At 41.4% G+C, this 23,190-nt stretch overlaps 1 long non-coding RNA gene across 1 annotated transcript; it reads right to left on the bottom strand.

Moving 5' to 3' along the window:
* Positions 1-81: 81 nt before the first annotated feature.
* LOC308058126 lies at positions 82-21,541 on the bottom strand. The gene is made up of 4 exons (XR_013925672.1): positions 21,487-21,541; positions 21,106-21,440; positions 4,075-8,041; positions 82-3,673 (listed from the first exon to the last, which is right to left on the bottom strand). It is a non-coding gene; the product is annotated as an uncharacterized lncRNA (long non-coding RNA).
* Positions 21,542-23,190: the final 1,649 nt, after the last annotated feature.

Here is a 23,190-nt window from a genome sequence, read left to right as displayed (position 1 = left end):
ACTTAACAATGACTTAACTCTAAGACTGAACCATAAGACTCAACCTTAAGAATTAACCTTAAGATTTAACTATAGGACTTAACCCTAAGACATAACCCTAAGACTCAACCTTAAGACTTAACCCTAAGTCTTAACCTAAAGACCTATACCTAAGACTTATCTGCAAAACTCAACCTTAAGACTTAACCCTAAGACTAAACCTTGATATTTAACCCTAAGTCTTAACCTAAAGACCTATCCCTAAGACTTAACTGTAAGACTCAACCTTAAGACTTAACCTTAAGACTTAATCCTAAGACTTAAACTAAGACTTATCCCCACGACTTAATTCTAAAGACTCAACCTTAAAACTTAACCTTAGGGCTTAACCTAAAGACTTAACCCTCAGACTCAACATTACGACATAACCCTAAGACTTAAGCCTAAGCCTCAAACTTAAAACTTAAACTTAAGAATTAAGCTAAGGACTTTAACAATAAGACTTACATATAATGCTTAACTCTAACACTTAAGCTTAAGACTTAACTCTAAGACTCAACCTTCAGACTTAACCTTGAGATTTACCTAAAGACTTAACCCTAAAAATTAACCCTAAGGACTTAACCATAACACTCAACCTTCAGTCTTAACCGTAAGACTTAACCTTAAGACTCAACCTTAAACTTAACCATAGCACTCAACCTTAAGCCTTAACCTTAAGACTTAACTCTAAGGCTTAAAACTTAGAGTCAACCTTAAGTCTTAACCTTAAGATTTGACCTTAAGACTTAACCCTAAGGCTCAAGCTTAAGACTTAACCTTAAGACTCAACCTTAAGATTTAACCCTAAGACTTAACTCTAAGACTGAAGCTTCAGACTTAATCCTAAGACACAACCTTAAGAATTAACTTTAAGACTTAACTCTAAAACTTAACCCTAAGAATTAACCTTAAGACTCAACCTTAAGACAACCTTAAGACTTAACCCTAAGATTTAACCTTAAGACTTAACCCTAAGTCATAACCCAAATACTTAACCCTAAAGACTCAACTCTAAGATTGAACATTGAGACTTAACCTAAAGACTTAATTGTAGAGTCTTAACCCTAAGACTTATCCCTAAGGCTTAACCCTAAGACTTAACTCTAAGGCTCATCCTTATTCTTAACCCGAAGACTCAACCTTATGACTTGACCTTAAGACTGAACCTAAAGACTTGATACTAAGACTTAACCCTAAGACATAACATCTAGACATAACCATTAGTCTTAAGCTAAAGACCTAACCCTAAGACTTGACCCTAGGACTTAAAACCCTAAGGCTCAACCTTAATCCTTAACCTATAAGAATTAACTATATGATTTAACACAAAGACTTAACTCTAAGACTGAACCTTAAACCTAACCTTAATACCTAGCTCTAAGACTTAACCATAAGACTTATTCCTAAAACTCTAAGCCTAACACTCAACATTTGGACTTAACCTAAAGACCTAACCTTGAGACTTAACCCTAAAACTTAACCTAAGACTTAATCCAAAAACTTAACAGTAATACATAACCTGAAGACTTAACCCTAAGACATAACCATAAGTCTTAAGACTGAACCTTAAAACTTAACCTTAGGACTTAACCTAAAGTCTTAACCCTAAGACTTAACCCTAAGACTCAACCTTAAGACTTAACCTTAAGACTTTACCTAAAGACTTAACCCTAATACTTTACTGTAAGACCTATCTCTATAGATTTAACCCAAAGCCTTAACTCTAAGACTCAAACTTGAGACTTAACCCACAGATTGAACCTTAAGACTTAACCTAAAGACTTGACCCTAAGACATAACCCTAAGACTTAACATCTAGACTTAACCATTATTTTAAGGTAAGGTCCTAACCCTAAGACTTAACCCAAAGTTTAACCACAAGACTTAACCTTAAGACTTAACCTTAAAACTTACTCTAATTCTTAAACCATACACTTAACCTTAAGGCTTAACGCTAAGACTTAACACTGAGACTTAAGCCTAAGATTCAACTTCAAGACTTATCCCTAAGACTTAACCCTAAGACTCAAGCTTAAGACTTAACCCTAAGACTCAACCTGAAAAATTAACCTTAAAACTTAACTCTAAGACTTAATCCTAAGGCTAAAACTTTTAACCTAACCTTAATACTTACCCTAAAACTTAATCCTAGGACTTTAACCCTGAGACTGAACCATAAGACTTAACTGTAAGACAAAACATGGAGGCTTAACCCTTTCTTAACCTTAAGACTTAACCCTAACACTCAACTTTAACCCTTAACCTTAAGCCTTAACCCTAAGATTTATCTCTAAGTCTTAACCCTAAGACTCAACTTTAAGACTTAACCCTAAGACTTAACCTTAAGACTCAACATTTAGACTTAACCTTAATACTTAAACGCAAAACTTAACCATAAGAATTAACCCTGATACTTAACCTTAAGAATTAACCCTAAAACTTAACATTAAGGCTTTAAGCAAAGTCTTAAACTAAAGGCCTAACCCTAGCGACGTAACCTTAAGACTCAACCTCATTACTTAACCTTAAATCTTATCTCTAAGATTTAATGCTAAGACTTAAATATAAGACTTAACCTGAAGACTTTAAGACTTAACCCTATCACTTATCCCAAAGTTTTAACCCTAAGACTCAACCTTTAGACTTAACCTTAAGACTGAACCTAAAGACTTAACCCTAAGACTTATCCCTAAGACTTAACAGTAAGAATCAAACTTAAGACTTAACCTTTAGACTTAACTTGAAGATTTAACCTTAAGTCATAACCTTAAGACTTACACCTAAGACTTAACGCTAAGACTTAACCCTAAGGCTTAACCCTGACAGTTAGACTCAACCGTAAGACTTAACCCTAAAACATAATCCTAAGACTTAACTCTAAGACTTAACCCTAAGTCTTACCCCTAAGACTTAACCCAGACAGTTAACCCTATAGAATGAACCGTAAGAGTTAACCCTAAGACTTAACTCTATAGACTGCACTTTAAGTCTTACCCCTAGGACTCAACCTTAAGAATTAACCTTAACTCTAAGACTTAACCCTAATTCTAACCCTAAGACTCAACCTTAAAAGACTCAACCTTAAGACTTAACCCTAAGACTCAACCTTATGAATTAACCTCTAGACTTAACTCTAAGTCTTAATCTAAAGACCTATCCCTAAGACTTAACTGTAAGACTCCACCTTAAGACATAACCCTAAGACTTAATGCTAAGACTCAACCATAAGAGTTAACCTTAAGATTTAACCTAAAGACTTAATGCTAAAACTTAACCCTAGGATTTAACCTTAAAGACTTGACCCTAAGACTTAAACCTAAGACTTAACATTGAGACATAACCATTAGCCTTAACCTACAGACATAACCGTAAGACTTAACTCTAAGACTGAACCTTAAAACTTAACATTAGGACTTAACCTAAAGACTTAACCCTAATATTTAACCTTAAGTCTTAACTCTAAGACTTAACATTAACACTTAACCCTAAAACATAACACTAAGACTTAACTCTAAGACTTAACCTGAAGACTCAACCTTTAGACTTAACTTTAATACTTAACCTAAAGACTTAACCCTACGACTTAACCTTAAGAATTTACTCTAAGACTCAACCCTAAGACTTAACCATAAGACTCAACTTTAGACTCAACCTTAATGTTGCAGAATGGCTGTGTGATCACGGCCATGACTCCCTTAAAGATCTTTGTGAAACAAAGTTAGCGTAAGTTAGCTGAAGCAGGCCTTGCAGCTGTGCTGAGGCATGCTGATAAGGAAGCTGAGAAAGGCACTGACCTTGTGCCTAATGTTGTAAATAAATTTGAGGAATTCGCGTAGACAAGAGAGAAAAAAATATATGTAGCTAGCTATCCGCAGAAACCGCAAGTAGGAGGACGTATGAAAATGTAACCCTTTAGAGCTTAGCCAATTAGCAGATGACTAGTAGGCATAATTAACTGGAACTGTATATAAGACATAATCGCGCCATAATAAATCGAAGCTTGCTTTATCACTCACATTGAGTCGGCTGCTTGCTTCCCCTCGCTCGTCGCACCTTAAGACTGAACCTAAGGACTTAACCCTAAAACTTACACCTAAGACTTAAACCTGACAGTTAACCCTAAGACTGAACCTTAATTCTTAACCCTAAGACTCAACCTTAAGACTTAACCTTAACACTTTACCCTAAGACTTAATCTTGATACTTAAACCTAAGTCTTAACCCAAATACTTAACCCTAAGACTCGACCCTAAGGTTTATCATTGAGACTTAACCTAAAGACTTAACCCTAGTTATTTAACCCTAAGACTTATCCCTGATCCTTAACACTAAGACTTAACTCTAAGGCTCAACCTTAAGGCTTAATCCTAAGGCTCAACCTTAAGACTTAAACTAAGGACTTAACCCTAAAGACTCAACTCTAAGATTTAACATTGAGACTTAATCTAAGGACTTAATTGTAGAGACTTAACGCTAAGACTTATCCCTAAGGCTTAACCCTAAGACTTTAAGGCTCATCCTTAAGACTTAACCCTAAGACTCAACCTTATGACTTGACCTTAAGACTTAACCTAAAGACTTGACCCTAAGACTTAACATTTAGACGTAACCATTAGTCTTAACCTAAAGACCTAACCCTAAGAATTGACCCTAGGACTTAACCTTAAGGCTCAACCTTAAGCCTAAACCTATAAGAATTAACTATAAGACTTAACCCAAAGACTTAACTCTAAGACTGAACCTTAAACCTAACCTTAATACTTAGCTCTAAGACTTAACCATAAGACTTATTCCTAAAACTCTTAAGTGACGTACGGAATTAGACTCTATAACTCGAAAGTTATAAAGTAGGTATGTTTATTGCGCGCAGATGCACGGGGGATTGCTCCACCACAAGCGTGCATGCCCGAAGTGACGAACCATCTCACATTTATACAATAAAACAAATGAATATTCAATTAACACCTATACATATTTGTTACCTAAACCCACGTACTCTTGCTTCGTATGTTAATTAGCTTATCAGTCCTTTGCAGGCAATGTGGTGGTCTTGCAGATTTGTAGGTGATTCATGTCCTTGTGACCATCTGATCTTCTCCAGCAAGAAGACTTAGCACTCCCTCCCTCTAGATAACATTGGAATGTCTCTCATCCTTTTCTCATCCTTTTTATAAATAGCCCCTTTGTTAGAGGAAGAGGGACAGGCGTCTCCTCAAAGCTGTGTGGCTATGTGACCGGACACCACACCCATGACCAGTCACCATACCCACATTCCTTGAGCAGACATATACAGTCACAATCGATGTCCATTGTCCCTCTTTCACACTATTTCTCCATATCAAGACCAAATAGAAATTACTTGAACTATGCATGAACACTTTAGTGAAACTAAAGACCACTGTGCTTTTAAATGGGGACGAAGCTCATAAGACCCAGTGAGGATTAAGTGTGACTAAAGGTCATCGTAAACGGTTTTTCCAGGTGTATAAAGTATTTTCCTGTTGCGAAGAGCTGTGCTAGCTTTGTGGGTTTGCCCCCCAGCTCCCATCCCCACAGACACGCGTAACTGGTCCCTCGGCCGTGCGGGTGCTCGATCTGTTGCACAGCAGGCGATGGGATCCGGCCATTTGACGGCAGAATCAGGTCCCAAGGAGATGGTCGCTGCCAGCCCTGGCTGGCCTCGGTGCTCGGAGGGGCTGCGCGATGTCCCGGTGTGACAGCGGCCGTTACCGGGGCTCACCCCCCCGTCTGGGTGCGAGGGGGGTGGCGGCGCGGTGGGTGGCGGTCCTGCCGGGGTGGGAGATGCGGCTCCAGGTGCTTTGCCCGCCGGTCCAGACGGTGCTTTCGCTTCTCGTTACGCGTTCGGGGGAGGCAGGAGGGTCGCTGTTACCGTCAGCGAGCCCGTGCTGCCGCCGCTGGCCGGCATCGAGGCTGTGTGGCATCCCGGGGTGGCGAGGAGCAGAGCAATGCGCCTCGTCTTTGCAGGGTGCTGAGCTGCCCTTCCCCGGGGCCAGGGCTCGCTGCCACTTGCACCTGCACAGGATTTGGTCCCACAGCCTCAGTGTGAGGGCTGGATTTTCGCGAAATGAGGAGGAGCTGCTGGCAACTTCTGTACTAACAGTCGGCTTGATTTCTTGCTGTGCTTTTCTTACATTTTTAATAGCCAGGTGGAGTACAAATTGTAAAGGAAACTTCATACAGAGAGTTTTAAAGTTTGAAGAGAGATTATTCACCCTCTAGCTGTCGTGAGGTTTCACCTCTCCTTCCTGGCAGGACTGATCTTCCAGTTAGAAGTGAAACAAGGTCAAACGGTTTAAAAAAAAGGTTTCTTTCTGTCAGGCCGAATCTAAATCAATCAAATTCCGGGGCACCAAAGTGTGTTGTGTAACAAATGGGAGTGCAAAGGTAAGCACGTAGCTACAGGTAGCAGAAGAGCATGTGCAAGAGAAGTTGTGGGACTTCTCTCTAAGTTCTAACACCTTGCTCTTTGTGCTGTTCTTCTGCAGATTTGCCTGGATTTTAAGTATGGACAGAAGAGGGAGAGAATGAACATATGCATTTGATTTGCTTAATAGAAAATACCTTGGCAGAAACACATGCTTGTGCTGTGTATTCTGTTGGAGTATGGCTTTTTAAAATACTCATGTTCTGTCTAATGAAAAGCTGATAGTATCTCCCATTCACCTAAGAATATGTTCAAACATAGCTTGAGATATGCTGCTAACCATGTTAAGAAAAATGTATAGCTTAATATCAAACTAGCTAAAGTGCAGTCACTGGGGGACATCTTGGTGCTTGTAAACTTTAAATTAAAGAGCGCTACGAGGCTGGATTACCTGATAACCAGTACAATTGGAACAGCAGTATAAACCCTCTTTTTTGAAGGAAGACTGTAGGTCATTTTGAACAGTGTGGAATCATAGAATCATTTAGGTTGGAAAAGTCCTTTAAGATCATTGAGTCCAACCATTAACCTAACACTGCCAAGTCCATCACTAAACTGTGTCCCTGATCACCACATCTACACATCTTTGAAATGCCTCCAGGGATGGCGAGGCCACCCTGAAACTTCCCTGGGCAGCTGGTTCCAGTCCTTGACAACCCTTTCGGTGAAGAATTTTTTCCTAATGTCCAATCTAAACCTCCCCTGGGGCAACTTGGGGCCATTTCCTCTTGTCCTATCCCTTGTATCCTTGTTGGATCTGATAGAAATGATCCCCAAATGGCAGTGTGTAAAGGATTAATTTAAATTCCAGATTCCAGTTGCCTGGCATTAGCAAAAATAAAGCTTTTGTGTTATTTCTCTTAACAGTTAAAAATTAGATGCAGGAAAAATAAAGAGAAACACGTAAGTTCGGAATTTTTTTCCCCCCTCCATTTACATTTTGGTAAGACAGAACTAATTTGCTCTCCTGTCTGCTGTGCATCCTGCTGCTGAACTAATCTTTTCTATGCCCTAGACTGTGATTAGCTTTGTTTGTTTATTACTGAAAGATTTACTTTCTAGGACTCCTTTTAATTCCATTTGCTACTACGCTGCCTTTTGTCTTAAATGTTATTTTTTTGTAGTGTCCTTTAAAAGATTCTTGGCCTTTTCTAACCTGGGACAAATTTATAGTAGCCTGGTCGAGTTTTCCTAATCATTAATGATCTTCCCAGCAGGATATGTTCTTTGTCTTCTTCCTAACATGATTCAGGACACATTCTGTTTTAAAGTGCCCTTACCCTTGAACCATTGTGCTGGGATTTAGTGTATTAACCCAAACTCTAGTAGATTTTTCTTGAGGCTTTTCTCTGTCACTTTGCACAGCACTCCTAAGATACCTGCTGTCAAAGTGCTTGCATTTTAGTAATAACACCTTGGCACTGTTAAAGTAAGTATGTTTAAATTTTCCTTTGGCCGACTTACCTGTTTTAATTCCTTAAATATTCAGATCTCTTCTGAGACAGGTCGAGGAAAGGAGCACTTGTTCTTTACAGACGATGAAATAGCAGAAATAAATGTGTAAATAGGCATGACCTTTAGGCCATTAGGGGTGTTTCTATGGGTATGTCTGCTATGCCCAGAATGGTGTAAGAACAGTAATCCGCTTTGCAAATTTGGCTGTATGACCATATCACTATGTTCAGAGGTGCAGGCGTCAATAGATGCAAGTGTTTTCAGAGAATTAAGAAAACCATCTTGTTCATGCAGTCCAGCCATAAACGATGCACAGAACAAAAAATGATAGAAAAAAAAAAATGTCTTTTCAGACCCATATGAGTAAATAGAGTATTCTGTGCTGTCCTGTACACGCATGTGTGTACATGTATTCGTAGCCAGTGAGTCATGGCTCCTAAGCCTGATTTTAAAACTGAATGAGTTCATTACAATCCCCCCCCCAAAAAAAAAATAAAAAATCTGAGGAATCAATCTAATCTGCTTTACTAAATGAACATGTGAAAGTGCTTACTAGGGATAAACCTGAGGACTATACATATTTCTATCTTTTTCCTCAAACAGAATGAAATCACCTTTGAGACAATAAAGGAGTTAAAAGAGGAGCCAATGTGTCCCATTCAGTATTCTCTGTGTATCTGCATGCACCGCTTCCCCTGTTTGGTTTCTGATCTGAGCGGGAAGGACATGGGGTGTGTAAGGACATTGCAACTCTCAAGAGAGAAGATAGGCTTTTGTGCTGGCTTCCCCCAGTTCTGAGCTCTTTGGGGCTTAAATCTCCACAGAATGGGTGTGATGTTGAGTTTGTCTACTCCAGGGCAAATGGAGAGGAGGAGGGGCGCCTGGAGGGAGGACCACTGGCGCAGGGGACACCCTGAGCATCAGAAGTTGTTGGAACCACTGATGACTAGGGCTGTGACCAGGGGGGACCTCTCAGATTTATCTGCATGGGGTACCCCAGTTGCTGGGACATACAGTAAGCAGAGATTGTGCCGTGTGGTCGGAGGGTGACTTGGTTTGCAAAGGGGGAGCTCAGGCCAAACCCCTGCAAGGCAGGTAGAACTGCAGATCCTCCCTGTGCTTTGTGTTCACCTTGCCTATGACAACCTGCCGCAGAAAAGCTGAGCACAGCCCTTTGCTGATGCCCAGCAGCTTGTGCTCCCTCTGAAATTTTTTGGTTGATTGTTATTTCATGGAGAGCTCTATTGTCCCCCAGCCAGGGATACTGCAGCGATAGCAAACCAGGGCTTCTAGTTACTCCCCGACGCCTGCCTTCCTGCCCCCTCTGCATCTCCACAGCTCTCACAGAGGAGGGGTTGCCAGTGGTGCCTTCTTCAGGCAGGGCACATCTGCAGCTTCCCATTGAATACCCTCCTTTCCTTTGAAAGCCCTGCCTCTTTCTGGTGCGTGGGGTTTGCTCATTTCCATGAGCGCTTTTGCAGGTGGTGGTGACATGGGAAGGAAAGGGACATACAGTGCTGGAGGTAAAGAGCTGCTCGGCTTCTGTTTACACCGTGTTTGTACAGCTGAGGTGGATACAAATCAGGGGTGGCTTTGCTGGAGAACTTTGCCAGGGATCTAACTGACTGCCTGTTTGGGAGGCCCAGAGCAGCACGTTCGGTAACAGGAGATCGCTGCACTGCCTGCCCTTGCCGTTGCTCTTGTGCATGCGGCAGTAAATACCTCCTCTGCACAAAACTGAGTCCAGGTAGAGTCCATGGAGACATTTTTGGTAAGAATCCCAGATGCTGCAGAAAAGCAGTCTGAGGTCTCAGCTGAGCTGTACTGCTTCAGAAGGGAGATTAGCCATAGATACGTACGTGCGTTCTTTCTCAAAGAGGGGAAAGATGGTGTGGGATAGTCCTTTGCTCGGTGGTCCTGTGGGCATGTGTACTGGAGAGGAGCCATCACAAGCCACCTCTTCCTGAGCAAGCCACCACTGTGGGAGGCACTGAGATGCTCAGCAGAGGCAGTTTAGGAGCGACAGGGGTGGCTGGTGATCTGTCCCACTGCTTGGAGGTAATCCCCTCCATACAACCCTGAGATGCAACGTACCCAGCTAGGAGGAATCCCAGAAGAGATGGACAAAAAGATGAACACGTGCAGGTATTGCTCCCCAGCAACATGCGAAAAAATTCATCAGCAGTACATATCCTGGCATGTATCCGTTCATATGGAATGTGGATATTTATGTTTTTTAGTGTAAGTCAAAAGTTGTTGGACAGTCTGTTTTGCTTTGGAACAAAACCATAAAATTAAATTGCGCAAAGCAACCCGTGTTTCAAATCCGTGGACAAGGTGAAATGCCATGTGCATGAGAGCGTTTCTCATCAGCGCGGATCTTTGCTGTCTCTAAAGCAGTGCAGGCTGGGGCTGTGGGTGCTACTGGAGATACGCAGCCCGCCTGCACTGTAGGAAGGTCATTCTGGTCTCACTGTCAGATGGAGCTGTATGTTGTACAATATTGTACGTGTTGTGCCAAGCTTTCTGCAGGTAAAGAAAGCAGCAGTCATGTATTTGACAACAGTGATCATAGGTGATTCTATGAAGAAATTCAGGGAAAATCTGCGGCGCATGTGATTTTGACTATGAGTAATGTGTCATTAATTTAAAAATAACCAGTGCAGTTAAAGAGCATGGGTGTTGGTCAGAAATGCCTGGTTTCTCATGTGTAAATTCACCAAGTCAGACGCACTGATGCAAGTGCCTGGATGAATCAGTAAAACAGGGCTGGGCTAGCCAGGGTTGGCACGGGCAGCGTGTGCAACATGTAGTTGTTTAGGCAATAGCTCTAATTCAGAGTTATGATGGAGGTGCTGAATGTGCTTGGTTTTGAAAGCACACAGTCTTCGTTAGCTTCAACGGAAACTGCAGGATTCTGCTGTGCAAATCAATGAAACTGTGAGATACAATCCACTGTTCAGGAAAGTCAGAACATGTTTTTAAGGAAGTCTCTGTTGGGAGGTAAAACCTCTGCTGAAGCAATAGCAGATGGAGCGTGTGTAAAAGAGCCTAGGGAGACCTGCAGCCTTCTGGAGCCAGGCAGAATATTTCCTGTTCACTTTAGCTATTCGTCATGAAGGGAAGATGCTTCCTACGAACTGGGTTTTGTTCTAACGGAAATAGGTGACTGGTGAATAAAGAGGGAAGTGGAGAGTTGTCTTTTTCCCCATTTTTAGAAAACAGAATGCATTATTGTTCCAGTTTAACAGTAGGTGGCACTCGGTTCCAGTGCAAGTAGTTATCACTTCATTCCCTTTAAAAGGAATCCATAAAATTCTATCAGTTCCGCTTCTGAATCAAAGAATGAAAATAGCTTCTGAACAGGGTCTTGACTAATAATTCATGTGCTGTGATATCTGCATGGTGTGTCTTCATTGTCTTGCACTAAAATTCCTCTTTCCTGTGAAACCAGTTGTGTTTGTGGGTTTGGGATCTTTTTTTCTTTCCTCCCCTTGATCAGGGAGCAGTAGCCCAGCACAGTTCCACTTGATTTTTTTCTGGTGGTGTTCTAACATTGTGCAGTCCTCCTAACTCTTTGTCCATCAGTAATGCTTTCACTTTTTTTGTTGTTCATGTTTTAAGATATTGTTTTCTTTCTAAGGGCTGTATTTTTGTTATGTCTTTCATGATGAGTGAATTTAAAGAACTCTCAATGACAAATAATACAATTTGTAGTGTAATTTTGTGAAAATGCTTCTCTATGAATTAAAAAAAAGATATCATTTTATATTATTTGAGGGGTAAACCCTGAATTAATCAATCTTGGATGTGGAGTTTCTGTCTTCTAGAAACACATGAAGCTTAACTTTGTTTTTGTAGGTTGAGAAGGAAAAAAGCAAACAAAGATGTTCAAAAGTGCAGGCCGTGGTGACGTGCAGAATTAGACTCTATAACTCGAAAGTTATAAAGTAGGTATGTTTATTGCGCGCAGATGCACGGGGGATCGCTCCTCCACAAGCGTGCATGCCCAAAGTGACAAACCATCTCACATTTATACAATAAAACAAATGAATATTCAATTAACACTTATACATATTCGTTACCTAAACCCGCTTACTCTCGCTTCGTATGTTAATTAGCTTATCAGTCCATTGCCTGGAATGTGGTGGTCTTGCAGATTTTTAGGTGATTCATGTTCTTGTGACCATCGGATCTTCTTCAGCAAGGAGACTTAGCACTCCCTCCCTCTAGATAACATTGGAATATCTCTCATCCTTTTCTCATTCTTTTTTAAAATAGCCCCTTTTGTTAGAGGAAGAGGGGCAGGCGTCTCCTCAAAACTGTAGGCGTCTCCTCAAGGCTGTGTACCTATGTGACCAGACACCGCACCCATGGCTAATCACCATTCCCACATTCCTTGAGCAGACATATACAATCACAATCGATGTCCATTGTCCCCATTTCACACTATTTCTCCATATCAATCCCCACTTTTTTATCAAACTAAGTAAATTCTTTTACTTAAGCAGTCTTCCGGAATGATGTAAAGCATCATACATAAGTGTTACCCTTTTAAACATTCTCCAAACCCACAAATATAACATAATGGTTAGTATTAAGGAAATTCCTCAACTGATCAATAAGATAACAATGGGGTATGCCATAGTGTTAAGAATTCCTGTTGCAGAAGGTGACCAGCCAAAGAGAGTATCCCAATTATGGTTTCCATCCTGTTCTACCTTTTTAAAAACTTTCTTGATCCCATCTACATCATGATGGATCATAAGAAGAGTTTTGTGTCCCTTTTCTTTGGTTTCTTCCAGTATACGTTGTAAAACTGCATGTTTTAATAGTTCTTTTATACTACTTATATTTAGTCCTATGGGGGTAGGAATTATCGTCTGTGATAGGGTAAAGTTAGATTTTAAGAATTGATGAGACACTACTGGGGCTGAGTAACTAAAATCGCATCCTGTGATAGTAGTAATATTACAGATACAGTAATTTGAATATTGTGCAGTCTCCTTTACCTCCCCATCTACGGTTATTGTGTTACACTTAGTTCTCAAACACGCACATCCCTTCCCTGCATATATAATTACTGTTTTCAAGTTTGCATTTGGTCTGGCCTCGAAATGACATATTTTCTGATCTGTATCTCAACAAGTATCCTGAGCCATTATAGTATTGCTTTCACAGAGGAAGCCCTGCTGCTCTCACATAATACAAGATTCTAAATCTACTGTTTGCCACTTGTTGCCTGTCTTTCTGGCCTATGTTCTATGTTCAAAAGGATATTTTTCCTAGGCATATTATAAAGATGGGCTCGGTTAAGGTAAAATTGTGCCAACATTCCCGTGAATTGAAGCACATGGCTGTATTTAGAAGGGTAAATTCCTTATCTACCTTTCTGACATTAATCAGGGTGTATCCCGAAATCTTGGTGTTATCCTTTTGATTATACGTTTGACACCCTACTTTTATCCTATCTCCTAATTTTCCCCATAATCGGTCGAATTTGTGTACATCCTCCCGGTCCCATTGATTCCTTTGGTACACCTCATTTTCAGAAAAAACCACCATAGCTAGTTTTGTCTTTGAGTCCACCTTTCCCATTATTCCAGTGTGTTTTTTCTGGGCACGATTCCAAGGCCAGTTATCAGGCTCTTGGTTGTAGGCAAGAGAGAGGGTACAAAAACCACAAATGGTTTAAACCTACTATTGATCTTTTTAAGAATCTAAACGTTCCTCATATGTACATATAAAATCTGTTTTGATCAAAAATATCTTTGTTTGAGTTGGGGCTTACTGATAACAAATTGGGCAAGACTGGCCACTGGCTCAGTCCCAGACTCTTTTGTTCTATATTGTTTGTTGTGGTGCCCTTCCCATATGGTGGATCCACAACCGCTCAGGTTCGCTTACTTGTCACCCACATTGTTCCCATTTGTCCGAGTAAATTTGAGTTTCAGTTCTTTTTTATCTGGGGTTACTTTCCACGAAGTTGCAGGGGCTTTCTTGATCCGGGTATGGTGAATCCAAGAATTCTGTCCCTCAACCTTGATTGCAGTATAGGTGGTGAGTAGGACTTGAAAAGGTCCAGTCCACTGTGGTTCCAGGGTTTTATCTGTAAAACACTTAATGTATACATAGTCCCCTGGTTGTATATCGTGAACAGGTCCATCCAGACCCCTACTGCGTGTTCCCATCACATGCTTCTCAATTCTTATTAATTGTTTGTTTAGTGCCACCATATAGGAAGTCATTGTTTCTTCACCAATCTGTGAAGACGTCCCCTTTTGTACCCCATAGGGTCATCCATATAAAATTTCAAATGAGCTAAGCCCCTCTTTTGCTCTTGGTCTAGTTCGAATTCGTGTAAGAGCTAATGGCAAAGACTGGGGCCAAGTTAGATTTGTTTCTTGACCTAACTTGACAATCTGTTGTTTGATTAGATGATTCATCTTTTCCACCTGGCCACTCGATTGTGGTCGGTATGGGGTATGTAATTGCCAATCTATTCCTAGATGGTGGCTGATCTGTTGTACTATTCTGGACACAAAATGTGGTCCTCTATCCGAGGACATTACTGCTGGGACTTCAAACCTAGGTATTATCTCTTGGAGTAGTATTTTGGTCACTTCCCGGGCTTTAGCAGTTCTGCATGGGAAGGCTTCTGGCCAACCTGAAAAGGTATCTGTTAGTACCAATAAATATCAATACCCCCCTTTTCTTGGAAGTTCCGAGAAATCGATCTGCCAATGTTGCCCTGGAACATTTCCTCTACTAATGTTCCCTAGTTTTATTTTATTTGCTGTATTGGGATTATTGCATAAACACATTTCACATTGCTGAGTCACCTGTTTTATTACAGTATACAAGTTTTGCCCTATCAATTTCTGATTTAGACTTTTATATAAATTATCAGCTCCCCAATGCATCTTATTAATAATAGGGCTGTGGTCCATATTAAATTGGATGGTACTACTATACGACCATCCCTTAAATAAGTCCACTTATTTATTTTTATTTTATCCTTCATGTCCTGAATTACCTTTTAAGTTTTCTTTAGAATAGTTTGGCTCCTGATCTGTACTTACAGTTTGGTTTTTATTGTCTGGTATTAAGGATAATTCCTCCTTTTCTACCTCCTGTTACTTGTCTGGCCTCATGGTTGGCCAGGTGGTTTCCAATTTCCAAATCAGTGCCTCAATGGGTCATCTTATGTTCTTCCTTCCTGGGTGACCCTCTTATAACAGAGGGGGCCATTCCTCACATCAAGGTCTGGCATGGCATATGTCCCCACCGCTCAACACCTACTAGCTTGCAGCCAACAGCGGAGCTCAAGATTCTTCTCGGTAGCAAACACAGAGGCCAACCCAGTCTTGCCCTTGACTATGGTAGGAGGCACCTGACCAACCTTATTCCTTGTACTTTGTTGTCAATGCAGAGTTTCATCTGGACATCCCATAACAAGTCACTGTCATGGCAAAACACACAGATTTACATTAGTAGAACTACTACAGAGTGTATTTTATTTCAGTTTTTCTGCCAATATCCCCACAGCCTTGCTGACCAAGGGATATTGTTTTTATCTGAACTGGGCAAGTCTCCCCCTTATCATTTTTACTGTAACAGGTAAAGCATTTTTCACCTTTTATTTTCAGATACACCTGGTTAAAAATTTCTTTTACTTCAGGGAGGTCCTCTTTTCCTCTTTTCTGTTGAATTAAAGATAAGCTCAAGATTTCAATTACTTGATCATTTTTAACTTTTAGTTTCATTTCTCCTTCTTTAAACGTCTAGATGTTCTAATAAATCTCATCCCAACAAAGATTTTGGTGAATTTGGCATTCTTATTTGTCTTCTTAGTTTGTACTTTAAAGGTTTCAGGATGTTTTCCTGGTGGCCAGCAGCTCCCACAACTGTAACAAATTATTTATTTTTTTTTACTGAAGTTTAACAAATAAGTTGTTTTTGTATTCACTAAAATTCCACCTCATTTTTCCTAGTCCCTAGTTCACCAGAACCCCTTGCTGGTTCTTTAGCTCAGGGCAATCTTGCTTCCAGTGTCCACTTTCCCTACAATAGGAACAGTGATCCGATCCCATAGGAGAGGCTTCACTCTTTTCTTCTGCCTGACACTCCTGTCTCTGCCAGTTTAGCACAATCCAGCTCTTATTCTCTTACCATCTGTACACATTCCCTGTTCCTTCTATCAACTTTTCTATATCACACTTACCTAGTAACTCGAACCTTTATCTAGTCCTATTAGATCATCCTGACAAATCTTTCATAACCAACTTTCAAACATCTAAATTTCCCATCAGAGACTCACCTTTATTCTCCTCAGACCCACTGCCTGCCCTAGAGGGGCCGTTACTGGTCCTGTTGTACTGCAAATGCTGCAGCAATTGGGGTGACATTGTCAGGTCCTTCTGCTCAATCGTCAGCAACAGCAAACCCCTCCTCCTCACCATCAGAAGGATTCGGGGCAGGAGATGCTCTTCCTGCTCTGCAGGTTACACAAGCCTGCCTCTGCAACAGCACTTCTGTTTTAACTCTTTCTTACCCTGAATGCAAATCTGCTACTTGTTGCTTTAAGTCTGTGTTCTTACATATCAGCTTTTGCAGGCAAACAGAAAACATTCTGCCATGCATCCCAGCATGATTCAGTCGCACCTTCGAGGGGGTGCGGGGGTTTGTACAAACTCACCCCAATACTTTAACACTTTCACAAGGTCTTTGAAAACCCCCTCCCCACCCCCTCAGGTTTTACATACATCAGTACAAGTTTTTATCTTACAACGTGTTTCATTCTGGTTGCTCCACAGAAGGAACCACAACCTGAGCTTTTTAACACAAAAATTTCAACAAGAACATCTTTCTAGTTTAGGTCTCAGGTTTTTTTTTTCTATCCTTTTCTAAAGCCATAATCAAAGATCAGGTGATGTTAATCCCACACTCTTTCTAGTGCTAGTACCATAGGATCCCGAGGGGGTACTAATCCACAGTCCTTTTGCCACTCAGGTTTGTTCTGGAGGACGAAGAACATGTCTGCATATGATACTTCGTCCCATTTTCCCTCTCTCCTCAGAAACAACATTAATTGCAGGAGAGTGTTATAATCTAACGTTCCTCCCTCCTGAGGCCATTTCGCATCACTCCCCAATTTAGACAATACAAAGGCCACCATTGATTACAATATTTAATCCATTTCCTTCTATTTTCGGTACCACCATGTCCTACGATATCACTCCAATGTTTTAATATGCAACCCAAGGGCGATTTTTCACAGGGCTTACTCCTTCCATTTCCCATTTTACAATTTTAATTACTTTGTTTTTCTCCGGCCGCCTTAGCCACCCAAGGTCGGAAACACGGATAGAGCTCCTTACCTGTTTTGCACTCAAACGCGCGTCTCAAGCACTCTTGCACTCACACTCAGTCAAAATAATTAAGCTATACACGGAAAATCAAAATGCGCATCTCAATCACACCATTCACACTCTCCGGGCAGCCCTCAGTCACACAAGCAGTATGTTATACGGTACCGTGCACTTATGTACAACTTTTAGGAACACTGACAGTTCACAAAGTATGCATTTCAATGAACAATTGCCAAAAAACAAACAACAAACAAAACCCCACATTTTTCCTGGTCTTAAGCAGAGTGTTAAGTTTTCCGCTATTTGCCACGAATTACCAGAATATTATTATTTTTCAACATACATTTCATAACTCCAAGTTTTGAACATGTAACAAGACAATACATAGAACAAACAAGACACAGAGCGCTATTTCAGTTGTTGCATTCTAGGAATTCCCCAATTCTTAAGACAACCCAATGGAATTTTTTATCTTCCCCCTTTTTCTTTTTCCTACGCAAAAGTTTCCCTTTTACTTTTGCTAAGAGGTCCCTCTTGTTACTCTGAGATTCCGCCTTATTCCGTCCCGCCCCCCGCTTTCCGTCACGAGGCCTCCGGGCTTTTAGGAATGGCAGTAACCTCGGGTTTGCTCGATCTGCCCTCAAGATCGCTAGCGGCCACCCCTTCCTTGGTCAGCAAACCCGCTCCCAAGGTACCTTTCCTCCTGGGGACTACGCTGCGCGCCGGACGTCTCCGTGCGTCTCACCAGCCGCCCCGTTACTAAACATACCGTTTTATCCGTGGATCCAGGGGTTCTCTTCTGCTCCCGGGTGAACAGCTGAGAAGAGGAGGCTCCTCCGAGGAAATCTCCCGGGGCGCGCCTAGGAGCGTCCGCTCCGCAGCTGGTCCCTCGGCCGAGCAGAAATTCTCCTGCCTGGCTCGCCAAAACTGACGTGCGGAATTAGACTCTATAACTCGAAAGTTATAAAGTAGGTATGTTTATTGCACGCAGATGCACGGGGGATCGCTCCTCCACAAGCGTGCATACCCGAAGTGATGAACCATCCCACATTTATACAATGAAACAAATGAATATTCAATTAGCGCCTATACATATTTGTTACCTAAACCCCGCTTCGTATGTTAATTAGCTTATCAGTCCGTTTCCTGGAATGTGGTGGTCTTGCAGGTTTGTAGGTGATTCATGTTCTTGTGACCATCTGATCTTCTTCAGCAAGGAAAGGTGATTCATGTCCTTGTGACCGTCCAATCTTCTCCAGCAAGGAGACTTAGCACTCCCTCCCTCTAGATAGCATTTGAATGTCTCTCATCTTCTCTCATTCTCTTTTAAATAGCCCCTTTGTTAGAGGAAGAAGGGCAGGCGTCTCCCCGTCTCCCCTTTGTTAGAGGAAGAAGGGCAGGCGTCTCCTCAAAACTGTAGTTGTCTCCTCAAAGCTGTGTGCCTATGTGACTAGACACCGCACCCATGACTAGTCACCATACCCACATTTCTGAGTAGACATATACAATCACAGTCGGTGTTAAGCGTCCCCATTTCACACTATTTCTCCATATCAATACCAGCAGCAATTTGTACATCTGGTTGATCACTACATAAACACTGCTCCCATCTAAGTGATTAAAAGCTGATAGAAACAGTTTATCAAGAAACTAGTTTTACAGTACCTTGTTCTTTTCACTCCTGGTTGTTGCTGCAGGTCTAGAAAACAGAAAGGTATTTCAGTACTGGAATGCTTACATTGCATTATGAAAATACCTCAAGTTGCTTTGGAAAGTTCATTTCAGAAGTGAATTAAACTAAAATCTAGTATAGTAACTTTGCTAGATATAGTTCAAGACTGAAACAATTATTGTGTACTATTATGTATACTGGAAGGCTAATTTTCCCACAAGATATTAAGCAAATAGTTGAAATAACTGTTCTCCCAACTTCACACAAAGTGACAGAAATCTTACAGCTACAGACATGTAGCTATACGCTTACGTGCATTCCCTGTTTAATACCAGGGGTTTAGCTCTCTTCAGTACTGAGAATCCCTCCTCCTACAGGTCAAAGAACTGTAATTTTGGATTCTCTGGTGTCCTGCGTCTGGCTGGGATGCAGTTTATTTTTTTCACAGCAGCCCACACAGCACTGTGTGTTAGATTTCTGCCCAAAACAGTGTTGATAACACACCAGATTTTTAGCTAAGGCTGAACAGCGTCAACAACTTCTCTTTCTCACTTTGCCACAACCCACACAAGTAAGTTCAGGGTGGGCAAGAAGTCAGGAGGGTACACAGCTGTAAGAGAAAAGGTGGAGCGAGAAGCAGGACAAAAAATCCTGAGATACCTGCAGTGCAAAAACCTGAGATACCTCACCCTTTTTAAACACATGAAATACTTCTATGCCTGTGCACACACTCATGTAATTAATCAGAATTTGTGCACGTGACCTTATCGTTAACTTGGCCAGCATGCTCAAGGCACTCTAAACAAAAAAGAAGTGTTTGTCAACACAAAGCACATCAGTTAGTGTGGTCACACGGAAGAACAAGAATCTTCATATGCATCATATTTGCCAAAAACCCCGAAACACAACAAAACCCCAAACTTGCCTCCAGCTCTCAGGTCAATTTATATCATTAAGTTTTACTTGTAACATTCCTTATATGCATACCTTCCTTCATCCTGAGATGTTTCACTGGAAGTGCTATCATCCAGTACTTGACCATGATTGCCACTGGAAGAGCTCATCTGCTGATGAGCCTTCTGCTTTCAAGGCTTTTATTTTTCTTTGCAACTTTGGCATTCAGGGCAATTTTACTGCATTAAACAGAAAGAAAAAAATCACCAAGTGACTAGGTTTGCAAAAAATATTTCTGTGAAACAGACATACTTAAGATGATGTCCAGAAACAACTGAGACGACAAATATCTATGATAAAATCACAGACTTAACTGCAAAGATCATGGAAGATACCCAAGTATTTAAAATCCTTGCCCTAGGAGTCAGGGGGACACAGGGAATCTGAGCTAGATCCAGGTTAAGCTGGACTATATCCAAGTAGCCACGGTACAGAAAGCATCTAGAGCAGAGATTCCTCTGAAGAACAGACAGGAAAAAACTCCTGCTTAAGTTTACATTAAAATATGTGTGCCGCCTTTAGACTTTTGAGATTGGTTTGATAATATCATCTTTTTCTGACAAAAGGCATATTAACTTAATGAAAAGGAAAACACCAACTGCACAGAGATCACTAAAATCACCTAGAAAAGGGAGTAGTAGCAAACCGCGAGTTCCTACTTTTCTTTTCTAGGTGGCCATTTCCTACAAAAATAACTGCTTTTTCCAGTCTTCAGTTCTGGTTTTGAAGATGCATTTTGCCTCAGTATTGACAAGGAAATCACAGGAATTTGGGTGGGGGTTTTCTTTTTTTTCCCCCTTTTCTTTTTTTAGAGCAGGCAATAAATTTGAACCTCCATCACACGCTTCGTGTATTCTAAAAAGAAATTTTCTTCGTTTTTTGAGAAGCAGTGGACTACTCACTATGGCTTTCACCACTGAGGAAACTACTTCAACTACTACAGTATTAGAAAACCTAAGACACTTACATAGCACTACAAATAAGAATTAGAGATTATTTCCTTAGCTTACCCTTTCGTTGGCATTTTAATCAATTTTGAGTGCTCCCCAGATGAAAAACTCTTTTTGTCTTTTACTTCTATCGTGTTTTCATTCTCCATTTTCAAACAGTCATTCTTCATTACAGTAATCTTTTGTTTCATTTGCCGATTAGTGATGTTATTTATCCACACATTCCTGTTTTGCCACTGATATGGAGAAATAGTGTGAAATGGGGACAATGGACACCGACTGTGATTGTATATGTCTGCTCAAGGAATGTGGGTATGGTGACTAGTCATGGGTGCGGTGTCTGGTCACATAGGCACACAGCTTTGAGGAGACAACTACAGTTTTGAGGAGACGCCTGCCCTTCTTCCTCTAACAAAGGGGAGACGGGGAGACGCCTGCCCTTCTTCCTCTAACAAAGGGGCTATTTAAAAGAGAATGAGAGAAGATGAGAGACATTCAAATGCTATCTAGAGGGAGGGAGTGCTAAGTCTCCTTGCTGGAGAAGATTGGACGGTCACAAGGACATGAATCACCTTTCCTTGCTGAAGAAGATCAGATGGTCACAAGAACATGAATCACCTACAAACCTGCAAGACCACCACATTCCAGGAAACGGACTGATAAGCTAATTAACATACGAAGCGGGGTTTAGGTAACAAATATGTATAGGCGCTAATTGAATATTCATTTGTTTCATTGTATAAATGTGGGATGGTTCATCACTTCGGGTATGCACGCTTGTGGAGGAGCGATCCCCCGTGCATCTGCGTGCAATAAACATACCTACTTTATAACTTTCGAGTTATAGAGTCTAATTCCGCACGTCAGTTTTGGCGAGCCAGGCAGGAGAATTTCTGCTCGGCCGAGGGACCAGCTGCGGAGCGGACGCTCCTAGGCGCGCCCCGGGAGATTTCCTCGGAGGAGCCTCCTCTTCTCAGCTGTTCACCCGGGAGCAGAAGAGAACCCCTGGATCCACGGATAAAACGGTATGTTTAGTAACGGGGCGGCTGGTGAGACGCACGGAGACGTCCGGCGCGCAGCGTAGTCCCCAGGAGGAAAGGTACCTTGGGAGCGGGTTTGCTGACCAAGGAAGGGGTGGCCGCTAGCGATCTTGAGGGCAGATCGAGCAAACCCGAGGTTACTGCCATTCCTAAAAGCCCGGAGGCCTCGTGACGGAAAGCGGGGGGCGGGACGGAATAAGGCGGAATCTCAGAGTAACAAGAGGGACCTCTTAGCAAAAGTAAAAGGGAAACTTTTGCGTAGGAAAAAGAAAAAGGGGGAAGATAAAAAATTCCATTGGGTTGTCTTAAGAATTGGGGAATTCCTAGAATGCAACAACTGAAATAGCGCTCTGTGTCTTGTTTGTTCTATGTATTGTCTTGTTACATGTTCAAAACTTGGAGTTATGAAATGTATGTTGAAAAATAATAATATTCTGGTAATTCGTGGCAAATAGCGGAAAACTTAACACTCTGCTTAAGACCAGGAAAAATGTGGGGTTTTGTTTGTTGTTTGTTTTTTGGCAATTGTTCATTGAAATGCATACTTTGTGAACTGTCAGTGTTCCTAAAAGTTGTACATAAGTGCACGGTACCGTATAACATACTGCTTGTGTGACTGAGGGCTGCCCGGAGAGTGTGAATGGTGTGATTGAGATGCGCATTTTGATTTTCCGTGTATAGCTTAATTATTTTGACTGAGTGTGAGTGCAAGAGTGCTTGAGACGCGCGTTTGAGTGCAAAACAGGTAAGGAGCTCTATCCGTGTTTCCGACCTTGGGTGGCTAAGGCGGCCGGAGAAAAACAAAGTAATTAAAATTGTAAAATGGGAAATGGAAGGAGTAAGCCCTGTGAAAAATCGCCCTTGGGTTGCATATTAAAACATTGGAGTGATATCGTAGGACATGGTGGTACCGAAAATAGAAGGAAATGGATTAAATATTGTAATCAATGGTGGCCTTTGTATTGTCTAAATTGGGGAGTGATGCGAAATGGCCTCAGGAGGGAGGAACGTTAGATTATAACACTCTCCTGCAATTAATGTTGTTTCTGAGGAGAGAGGGAAAATGGGACGAAGTATCGTATACAGACATGTTCTTCGTCCTCCAGGACAAACCTGAGTGGCAAAAGGACTGTGGATTAGTACCCCCTCGGGATCCTATGGTACTAACACTAGAAAGAGTGCGGGATTAACATCACCTGATCTTTGATTATGGCTCTAGAAAAGGATAGAAAAAAAAAAAAAAAAAAAACAAAACAAAAACAAACAACAATTGAGACCTAAA

Source organism: Falco punctatus, assembly GCF_963210335.1.
Source record: "Falco punctatus genome assembly, contig: scaffold_25, whole genome shotgun sequence".
In the NCBI taxonomy this organism is placed as follows: domain Eukaryota; kingdom Metazoa; phylum Chordata; class Aves; order Falconiformes; family Falconidae; genus Falco; species Falco punctatus.
This window is presented reverse-complemented; position numbering and strand designations above follow the sequence as displayed.